This window comes from Macaca nemestrina, chromosome 18 (assembly GCF_043159975.1).
Source record: "Macaca nemestrina isolate mMacNem1 chromosome 18, mMacNem.hap1, whole genome shotgun sequence".
Taxonomy (NCBI): Eukaryota; Metazoa; Chordata; class Mammalia; order Primates; family Cercopithecidae; genus Macaca; species Macaca nemestrina.
The window spans coordinates 67,534,624-67,546,032 of NC_092142.1; the positions used below are offsets into that span (position 1 = coordinate 67,534,624).

At 49.1% G+C, this 11,409-nt stretch overlaps 1 protein-coding gene across 4 annotated transcripts in view; it reads right to left on the reverse strand.

The window, feature by feature from the left end:
- LOC105491376 (sphingomyelin phosphodiesterase 3) overlaps positions 1-5,905 on the reverse strand; it is a 91,980-nt gene extending 86,075 nt beyond the window's left edge. Inside the window, exon 1 of one of the 4 annotated variants that reach the window (XM_011757723.3) lies at positions 5,751-5,905. The gene's annotated coding sequence lies outside the window, so the exon portion shown is untranslated. The remainder of the gene's footprint in view (positions 1-5,750) is intronic. The other 3 variants (XM_071084791.1, XM_011757725.3, XM_011757728.3) reach the window with 3 other exon arrangements.
- Positions 5,906-11,409: the final 5,504 nt, after the last annotated feature.

The following is an 11,409-nucleotide window of genomic DNA, read 5'->3' on the forward strand; positions in this document are numbered from 1 at the left end:
CCCAGTTTTTGCCAGAATGATCATAACCGCCTGAGCAATTAATTGCACTTTCTCATATTGGCCTAAAATCTTAACAATCTAAGATTTCTGAAGGGTTATAGCCAGGATTAGAAACCATTTCCTGATCCTGTGTGCAAAGGAGATGGTACTCAGCCCTAGGCATGGCTGCCTAGAGACCCCCGCAAATGGTCTCCTTCTTATTACATGCTGTTCTGATGCTGAGGAGAGTTAATTAATGACTCTAAATAAGAAAACAATCAAATCTGTCTGCAGTCATATGAGTCAGAGCAGACCCAGACGGGGTGCCGGGTCCTTGGCTTCCAAGTGCCCTCGGAAGAAGCAGCAGCAGCCTTTGCTCCTTTCATCAGAGCTCTGCAAAGCCCCAACTTGGAAGGGGAAGAAATCACTCAAAATGTAATGGAGACTCAGCTGGATATGAAGCATTTTTCTTAAAAGGCTAACCCCCTATCTGAGTGTTGTACAGACTGAGGCCCTGGGAGAGGAGAAAAAATGTAAGTTCATTCCTTTCTACCCTCTTTAGACACCCAAACTGAAAGGGGAGTTCTCAGAAACCAGTCCCTGTGTATGTTGCAAGATTGGAGCAGTTGGAACTGCCACTTTAGGAGGACCAGACTTGTGGTCTGAAATTCACCAAACCCCAAACCTTCCCACCTTCTAGAGTCTTGCAGCCACATATGGAGGTAGAGCTTTGGTTGGGTGGCATAAGGACAGGAATGTAATGCTTCCCTGAGATTGGCTGAGGCCCACACAGTGAAAATTTTATTTAGGTGTTAGAGGCTTTGCTATGAAAATCTGAGAGTGGGAATAGGTGGAAGGAATCTCTTAACAATAAGAGTGTCTTCAGCTTTGTAACAGGATGCTAGGAAATAAAGATAAGCTCTATTTCTTTGGCTCTATGTGTACTCTTTGTCAAATAATAACAGCTTCCTCATTTTTTTAAATTTTCCTTCCTTTCTTAAAAAGGAAAAACAATGACAACACTTTGTTGCCATCTACGCTTGGCTTCCTATGAAAATTTTCCACGCTGGAAAGAAACCCCTGGGCTATTGGTCATGAGGGTCATTATACTGCCCTCTCCCCATTCTTTGGTAAACAAGTTCAGTTAACAAACCTGGATAAGATGTAAAGTAGGTGGCACTATCCTTACTGAACTTGAAAAGACTGATTTGTGTCTAAATCCTAGTTGGCCCCCAATCCTATTCCTCTGGCATTTGGTTATAACCTTACATAGGACAATCCAATAGTTCAATTTTATTTCTATAATAGCAATAGGGAAAAACAGTGGTAAGGAGGAACTTCCAGAGTTTGAGATCCAGGATGGAACCTAAACTCTTCCCTTTCTGTGCAACCCTGGGAACGCCCTCAAAGCTTTGTTTCCTCACCTTGAAAGTGGGAATTATGCCACCACCTACCTCATAGGACTGTGAGGATTAAATACATTCTTACATGTGAAGAGCCTGAGTCAGAAAATGTCTCCTCTTATTAGCTCGTAATTCTTTAAACAGGGATTGCTGATGAGTTCATTCGAAGTAATTCAGTAATACCCTCCACAGCTCTGTTTCCTCCTATTCCATTCTGTAATCAGCTTTGGGGGAATCCTCTCGGAGGCCATGGCCCTCAGCTCTTGCTTCTAGTCCACACCCTGAAGTCCTCCCTTCCCACCAGGTGGGTGAGGCCAGCACTCCAGAACCTTGGACAGCTCTACTCCACAGCGATCGAGCCGGCTGCCCCAGGGAACAGGAGGGTCTTGGGAAATTTTCCAAAGGCTGCATTAGTGCAGTGATTTAGGAATGCCAGGGCTGCAGTCTCATTTCCAGCATGCATGCTGCCACTTGCATGCATGTTCAGATTCTTCAACATGACCAGCCCTTCTGGAAATTTCTAAGGAGCCTTTCAGAAATGCTCACAAGATTTACCAAATCTTAGGGCCTTTTCCTTCTTTTCTATGAACTCCAAATTTTTTTTTGAGCCCAAAAAGAACAGAAACACCACCCACATCTTCCTGAATCTGCTGATATTTAATTTGTTTGGCTTCAGTACAAGGATTAAACATTCTTGATTAACTTCAAGTGAAAGTAATAATGTATGAGCATGAGGAAATGTTTTACAAGACAAAGATTCAGGTATAAATTAAAAGAAACATAAAATAACGTTATTGCCTGTAGGTGATGTTAAGCACCATTCTAATCAGGATAAGCAGGTGGTTCAATTTATGAGGCAATTTAGCTTTTCACTCTCCAATGCAGAACACAACACACCATATGCAGTCACCTTCCAAACAGGCAAGGAAGAGATTAAAGTCCTATTTTTACTTTATGATACTGAGTCACATAGTTCAATGCAAATCACATGGATGCCAAAGTAAGAACAATACCAGGTATTAAAATACCTTCTTTCCTTTGAGGAGCTCTTAAGATTTTGTAACTGTGCGAAATTCCTTCAGAGTGACTCCAGGAGAAGAGACACATGTCACCAGATGGGCATTTAGGATTGAGCATGTCTCATCTCTCTCCCCCACTTCTGTCATTAGGCCTGGAAGAGCCGTATTTGCAGCTTTTTGCATTTGATAATAGCCTCCAGATGCCTTCATTTTCTGGGCTACATTGTTTTTGAGGAAAAGAGGGTTTACTTTTGAAAAATGTTATTGACTAATTTAATAATGAGGGAAAGAAGAGGATAAATGTGGAACAGGAAAAGAGGAGAAGAGAGTAGTAGAGGTAGAGGGAGAGACAGGAGATGCCTAAACCTCTTTGACCTTGGTAAGTGTTTTCCATGCATTATCCTTATAAATGGGTTTGATGCCCACCTTCCACTGGTCAGAAACTTGAACAAAGGCCTTCAAGCCCTCTTTAAACATTTCCATTGCTGAAGACAGCAGCAATTCCATGGCTTGAACTAACTTGAAAGAACTTCAGACAAGAACATCAACTTGACACTCTGAAGGTAGGAGGGAGCCCCCCAGTAAAAAGGTTTGTGATTTTACCTAACAACGCTCACACCCACTCTGAGCCTCTACACCGTGGGGGAGTGTTAGTTGCCAAATTGTGTCTGGTTTAACCTCTTTCCAGCAGAGGTCGCTGTGGACACTGGGAGTGGATACTTGTGGGAACTGGACCAGGCAGCCTGGGTTAGATAGATGGTGGCTACATTGTGTGGTACCTGCTCTTTCTGCTGTTCTGCTGGCCATCATCTGGTCTCTCATCCTATGGGAAGTAGATCTCTGTGAAGATTATCTCAAAGCTGCACAGTACCTTTGCTATACAAGCGCTGTGAGATCAGGGTAACTTATTGGGGAGGGCAAGTTTGGGAGGGCCATGCTCATCCTCTAGGGTTATCACCTTGTAGTGTACGTCTGTGTTACCCTTGTTTTTTGTCTGAGTGTACCTAGTATTTCTGAGACACCACCTGTGACTGACCAGCAACATCAGTGCCATGCCCTTCCAGACATGGAGGCCAAAGCGGCAAAAGTTGTCTTGCCACGTAGTCTTGCACCCACATCATAAGTGACTCTGTTGATGAGTCCCCTGCTAAGCCTCACTTGGAAGCACATGGTGGTGGTGAGGGGGCAGAATTCAGGTCTTTGGAGCAGCCTATTACAGTAGGATAAAGCTTCTGATAAAATGGGAAGGACAGGGCACTGGTGAGTATGTTAGGGTCAGACCTGAGACCTCAGAAGGGCTGAAGAAGTCTCCACATACTTGTGAACTCCCCACTTACTGGGCCTTACGCAGGCCAGGCAGGCTAGGCACAAAGCAACCTGAAGCTGCCTTCACCCTGAGGGCATCCGCTCAGACCCTAGGCCATTGCTGTGGCTTGAGAGTTGAAGATGTGACTACCCTGCTCCCCACCCCCACAACATCCAAGTCCAGCAGTAAATGAGTAAGTGGTTCACCTACATACACACACACACACACACACACACACACACACATGAAGACTGAAACACACATGGGTACATTCAACCGGTCACACATTCACACCCACACTCTGACCCACACCATCATCCATGCAAACCCTCACACATTTAAACACATCCCCACCCCAGAACCAAATTTGACCTAACATGGCTGATGGGGCGTGGGAGGGTCCAGTCAGGATGTCCCTCTGGATCCTGGTTCACTCATGCCCCGTGAACTCCAGGCCCCTTGCTCAAGGTGGAGCCCTCACCTGTCCCTGTCCTAGTGGTCACAGGTCACAGGTCCTGAACGCCCCCCGTACCGGCCCCCGAAGGGGCCCTGTTTACCATCGTGTGCACAGAATCCTGGGTGCCTGGCTGGCCTTAGGGTAGGGGGTATGGGAAAAGAGAAAGATGTGGGGCATAGTGCCCTGCCCCGGCTCAGCCGCCTCCTCCCTCGGGATTTTCCATCCCGGCTCGCGCTGGCCCGCTAGAAGCCCGTGCGCTTTGTCTCCCGCCCCGCTCCCAGCACGTTTCTGTGGAAGCTGCCCGCGCCGCGCCCGAAGCCCCCCCTCCGAGGCCGCGCCCCCCGCCCAGCCCGCGGCGCAGGCCTGCCAGTGCAGCGACCGCCGCTTTGTCCTCTCGAGGATGCCTGGGCCGAGCGCGAAAGCCCCGTGCCTGGGAACAGCCACCACGGGTCCTAGAAGCAGGTCCCCGAGCCTCGGTTTGGGGTGCGCCCTGCATCGGAGCGGAGCAGCCCCCAAAGATTCGCGGGCACGAGGTTGGGGGTAGCATTTACCTGGAGCTCTTGAGTGCTTGAGAGGAGATCCGCCCCGTCCCGCTCTGCACATGCCCATCTGGGGTTGGGCCCCAGCTGAGGTGCCAGAGGCTCAGTCCCCGGGGCGTGGTGGGCTAGTGAGGGTCGTCTCGACTTAGAGCCCCAGGCCTGGATCCAGGTAGGGAGGGCCTGGGAGATGAGGCCCGGGTGGGGAGAGATGGGGAGGGGTCCCTCGTCTCCTCTTACATCCCCCTACACCACCTCCCACACCCAGGCCACCCAACCCTAGGCGCGGGCCCGAGCGCGGGGGATTCCGAGAGTCAGTGCTTTCCTCCACCCGCGACTCCGAGCAGGATGGGGAGGGGTCTCCCAGCCTTTCCCTGCCACATCCCAATTCCACCCCTCACCAATAACCTAGGAGGGTCCAAGTGGAAGGGGTAAGAGTCCTCTGTCTCGTCCACATCCTCGATCCTCCTCTTTACAAAACCCTAGGGCCTGGGGAGGAGGGGGGATAGGGAGGGGGCGAGTGTGGAGGAAGGGGTCTGGGGAAGGGTCTTCCCGGCATCCCAAGACGCCTTTCTTTAATAACCCTGGGAGGGTCTGGGCTGGGGATAGCGGTCCGCGATCTCATCCATCACCACCAGACTCCTTTGTAACCTCGAGCAGCCGAAGTGTTGCGGGGAGGGGTCCCCCTGCCTCCAGTCCCCTCATCCCACAACACCCCCTCCTCCCGTCCTCAGTAATCCGAGCAGTCCGGTCGCCAGGCACAGTGGGAAGGAGGGTCCAAGCCTCCTCGCTCTCCCAGGAGAGATTGGGGGTGGTGTCCCCCAGCCCTCGACCCTCATACTCAAAAGCCTTCTCCACGATAAAACAAAAACTAACCCAAGCTGCTCCGACCTCCGGCGCCGGGCCACAGGAGGCCCCTAGTCAGTCTATGACTGTCCGGGACCCACGGTCCTGAGAGCAGCGAGAACACGTCCCGTCAACTCCCCGAGCCCCTCACGCCTCGGTTCGCCCCCTCCCCAAGAAAACAAAAGCGAATTCAGCAGCACCGACCTCTGACGGCGGGCGGGAGGGCGGTCAGCGCCCGGCAGCGCACCCTGCTCCTCCCGGCTCCTCAGCCCGGGCTCCCGGCCGCAGATCTGGCGGCGGCTGCAGCGGCGGCTGCTCTCGCGGCTCTCGGGTCCGGAGCCTCCCTCAGACTCAGCACCTGGAGCGGCGAACAGCTCCGCGCTTCATTCCTCTGACCCCGCCTCCTTCGCGCCGCCGTAGCCAATGGTGACCCGGACCCCGCCCAGGAGTCTGCCCATTGGGGGCGTCGTCCCCTCTCCCTCCGGCCCCGCCCGCTGGTTCCTGGGTCTATCCTTCAAGACCACATCCCCCAGAGACCGGTGGAGTTTCACACAGCCTTCTGGGACTTATAGTTCTTTAAGGACGCGGAGTGGGCTCACGCCGCGGGCAGGCAAACAGAGAGGGACTGCATTTCCCAGGGTGCACTGAAGACACGGAGGCGCGGAGCAGGGCGGGAGGACCGTTTCCATAGCAAAGACGACCAGGCGAGGATGGCTGGCAGAGAAGTGGGGCAGGCCGCAGGACCCTCGAAGGATCGTGTGAGACCCCGGGCAGCCTCTTGGGAGGCCATTTCGAGGAGAAAACCTTGATTTCTGCTTCAGGATCCGGGGCCTCAGTTTTCCTATCTGAGAAGAAGGGCGAAGAGCTGTGCCCCCACCACACCCGTCAGTGATGGGGCAAACCGAGGGCAAGCCGCTTTGGTTCCTGCCCAGCAAAGGTGAGGGAGGACGGAGGAGACTCTCCCACCGCATTCAGAACTTTATTCCTTTATTTTTGTCTCAATCTTGTCATAGAGGAGCGCTTCACTTTTGGTCATCCCTTGGGCTACCAGGGCCTTCCCGTCTCCGTCTTCCCATCGCAGGTCCTGGCCTCCTTCACACCACTACCGATACCGCAGCATCTCCCCTAACGCAGCAGATGGAGGGCGCTTCCCATGCCCCGGGACTTAAGCCCACTCTCCCCTTCGAGATCTGGACTCCACCTTTTTGCAACACTCTTAACTTCTTTGGAAGCTGAGAAGTCTCCTACTCCCTTGGGTCCCTCCACCCTGCCCTCAGCTAACTCCTCGGCAAGCCCCAACCTAGACACCGCCTGTTTTGTGAAGACATCTAGATGCTGGGCTCTCTGTTGAGTGCCCCACCCTGTGTTTGAGCAGCACCCTCTACTTCCCCTGTTCTACTTGCATGTTTATGTACTCGTCTTCCTCATTATAAGATCCACAGGGGAGGGGCCATGTCTATACTATTCATACTTACAGTCCAGTGTCTAGTATCTGGCACGTAGTAGGCACTCACTAGCTATTTAGATATAAATATAGATATTTGTTGAATTGAAAATGAATTGGGCCAGGCGTGGTGGCTCACACCTGTAATCCCAGCACTTTGGAAGGCTGAGGCAGGCCGATCACCTAAGGCCAGGAGTTCAAGACCAGTCTGGCCAACATGGTGAAACCCTGACTCTACTAAAAATACGAAAATTAGTCAGGCATGGTGGCGCATTCCTGTAATCCCAGCTATTCAGGAGGCTGAGGCAGGAGAATCGCTTGAACCCCTGGAGGCGGAGGTTGCAGTGAGCTGAGATTGCACCACTGCACTCCAGCCTGGGTAACAGAGTGAGACCCTGTCTCAAAAAAAAAAAAAAAAAAAAAAAAGAAACAAAGAAACAAAGAATAAAATTTTAAAAAAGAAAATAAAGGAACCTCATTCACATACACCTCCAAAATTCTGATTTCCTAAAGTTGGGCATTTCTCATTGCTGGAAGTGTTCGATCAGAGGGATGCCGCCCCCTTGAAGAAATGTTTATTTCATTTGTACAGTGGGTTGGGATTTTACCTGAATGCTTTGAGTACCCTTTTAATCCTTTGATGCTAGAGACTGATAGACCCATGCCTATTATTGCTGTCAGTTCTCCCTGAAATGTCATCAGTTCTTCATGTTCCGCTATTTCTAGCTATTGGCCCTACTCCTTTCTGTGCCTAAATGCCCTACCTCCCACTCCTTTTCTGAGAAAGATCTGCCCTGTCAGTTATAAAGCAAAGACGTCCTAAGATTCCTGCTGTTTCTTTTATTTTCTTTTATTTTATTTCTTTTCTTTTGATGGAGTTTTGCTCTTGTTGCCCAGGCTGGAGTGCAATGGTGTGATCTCAGCTCACTGCAGCCTCTGCCTCCCAGGCCCACCTCAGTCTCCCAAAGTGCTGACATTACAGGCGTGAGCTACCATGCCTGGCCTCCTGCTCTTCTTTCTACCGTCTGCTCAGCATCTTAGGCTTCATTCTAGGTAGCATCTTTCCTGAATATTTCTCCACTAAACATTCCGTTGTTGGCTAGATGGCCTAGTTAATCTACACATTTCATTTTATCACCTTCTCCAGACTTTTTTTGTGTATGTCAGCCGATACATTCTGGGGAGAATGCCTTAATATATGAGAATAATTAACTTGTGGACAACAAGGAAATGACCAAGGGGACTTTTACTCTGAACCTAATTCAAACCAAAGAGAGAGAGCCTGAGAGAAAGCAGCTCTGTCATCCTTGAGTTAGTAACATCCAGGAAGGGAAGGCTAAGGTGGGGGAGTGAGTAAAACAGATGGCATTTAGGGAAGAACCAACAGGACTTTAAGAGGCATGGCAGAGGGGCTTTGATCCTGGCCAAACCATCAGGGAAGGCAATTGGAGCTGGTTGAACAGATGGGGACTTATTACTGAAGAGAAAATGGTAAAGAGGCAGGGGGAAATGGGACGTGTGCTAAAGCAGAGTGCCTCGTTCAGTGGATGCAGTGAGAGCAGAGGCTGTTGGAAAAGTGGATCAGGGGAGGACCATGCCACCAGGTGGGCATCAGCAGAGTATCACCCGAGTATTGCAGAGGGATACCAAAGAAGTCCACCTGGAGCCAGAGCTGAAACCCTTTGGAGGTCAGTTTACCCCTTCAGAAGTAGTGCACCACCATCCATCTACCACTGGAATCCAATTTCAGTTTTGGCAAATTGTTATAAATAGGAAAAAGTCAGGGTTCCACAATTCTGTCAGCACTCAGAGACTATAACAGCATCTGCCCAGCCAAGTAGAGTTAGGAAACCTGGATCCTAATCCTGACTTTGCCTCTGATTAGATGTGTGACCCTGGGCTGGAGCTGTTTCTTCAGTTGTAAAATGCTATTTATTGGTGTTAGGTAGCAGCTAATAAGGATGGAGGTGGGACTGGGTGCAGTGGCTCACACCTGTAATTTCAGCAGTTTGACAGGCCAAGGCAGGAGGATTGCTTGAGGCCAGGGATTTGAGACCAGCTTGGGCTGGTCTTTTTAAAAAAAAAAGAAATTTTTTTTTAAGCGTAGAGGTAGGGAAATTCAAAGCTACTTACTAGCTGTGTGACCTTGCCTAAACTACCTTCTTGGATTTGCAGTCTGTTTATTTGAAAATGTCATAAGGGATAAATGAGATTCCTTATGTAAAGTACTTTATAAATATTAAGCACTTGCCAAATGTTAGTCTGTTTTCACATTATTCTTGGATTACCAGAAATTGGTTTGACTATGAATAAACAGGGGATAATTTCTTGGGTAATCTGAGTTTGAATCCCCCTTCTCTCTCTTACTAATTTTATGACTTTGATTAGGTTATTTAGTATTTAATTGTTCTGGGTCTCAGTTTTCTCATTTGTGAAATTAAAATGATGTGTTCTTCAGAATTGTGAGGGTTAAATGAGATGAAAGGCCTGACTCATATGAGAAAATGCTCAATATATTTGTTTTGTCATTTTTAAGGGGTGGTTTTAGGGCACAGAACCTAAAGGAATGAATGGAATTCTAAGTGCTTTGAAGCTAGAGCTGTGAAAGGTTCCAGGGGAACACTGTGCTGGCCTTCTCCCTTCTTCTTGGGGAAGAAAAGATCTCAGTGAAGTTCCATGGGTCTTCTCAGTAAGTAGAGGAGATTAACTAGAATGCTGAATCTCAGACACTGAGAGGTTAGAGTGATTGACCAGGGCTGGATCCTGAAGAACTTAGTATTCTAGGCTGAGAATATAATTTTATTCTAAAGCTAATGAAGGTTTTTAAGGAGATGTGCATTTTGAAAAAGTCGAGGGGCTGTTTGGAGAACGGCCAGGAGAAGATGAGGCTGGGATGTGGATCGGGAACGTGCTGCAGTGATCCAGCATGGTGAGTGGAAAAGAGGGGGTAGATCTGAGAGATATTTTTTTATTTGTTTGTTTGTTTGTTTTTTAAGTATTAATAGTTCATCAAATTTCCCATCTTTTTAAAGTAGCTCATCAAAGAGATATTAAGAAGGTAAATATTCGAGGACTTTGTGAATGAGAGCTGAGGGCATGGAGGAAACTGGTAAAAGTCAAAGACGATGCTCAGGTGTCTGCCCCGGGTAACTAGGGGGATGGATGGGAGTGCTGTCCCCTGAGATGTGATACAGTAAAGGAGCAAGTTTAGGCAGGAAGAGGAGTAGGTAAGTTTGAATTGGGTATAGTATGTCCAAACAAGGTGTCTAGGAGGTGGTTCGGAGCTTATGAGAGGGATCTGATTAAGGGATAGTCATAAATTATCGAATTATCACCATATAGATCATAATTGAACCCATGGGAATGAATGAAATCCTTCAGTAGAGAGGGTCAAAGAAAAGAACAAAATTTCTTGGGAAATGCCAACATTTAGGGAACAAGTAGAGAAAGAGGAGCCCAGAGGAAAAGGTGGGACCAGTCAGAGAGACTGGAAGAAAATCATAGGGTGGGGTGCCACAGAAGCCACAGGGAGGAAGTGGGGTGGCGTGGTACCTTCAGATAAGCCAAGGTCTGAAAAAACTAATACCAAATTAGCAACAAAAAGGTCACTGGTGACCTGGGAGAGAGTGGGTGCAGGGGAGTAGCAGGGACAGAAGTCTCTGTGAATGGGAGTACATGTAGACAACTGGGGGGAATGGATTGCTTTGGAAAGGGAGCAGAGAGAAAACCAGAAGGAATATAGGTTGAGGAACAATTTTGTTTTGAGTTGGGAGAAATTAGAACATCTAACGATAATAAACATGTTGTTAGGTAGTTGAGAGGTGGGCTCTGGAAATTGAGGGAGTTCATATTCCATGGCCATTACTTCTTCTCCAATGCTGGAAGCAAGGATATGTGCTCAGTGTGAGGAGGTGGAGTGGGGTGGGAAACTTGGAGAAAGAAGAAAAGATTCAAGATGGCTGCTGTGGAAAACAGGAGGGAAAGCTAATGGCAATCCACAGAGGCTGCAGGGTAGTGGTGGGGGCCTGCTGAAGTTGGAGACCATGGGTGTGGAAGCACTAATCCATGCGGTTGTGGGCTTTCTCCAGCATCTTGTCGGCCCTGAGATAGCTTTGGTGAGGCTGGTCCAGACTGGGCTTTGCTGGACAAGGGAAACAAGAAAGCAAGGGACTTGGAGACACTGACAAGAGAGGTGGAAATGGTGGTCCACTAAGAGGAAGGTGAAGCCTGGATGGATAGGGCAGATGCAGGTAGTGAGGTTCTTGGTGGAGTGAGAGGACAGATGCTGTGGGTGGCAGGGAAGAGCAGGGAGGGCAAACAATGCTGGTCAGAGATGGAGGAGCTCTGGGCAGGAATGAGGGGGCAGGGTGGCTGGGGTGGACAGAGAGAAAGGCAAGTTTGTTATATGGGTTATTGGCA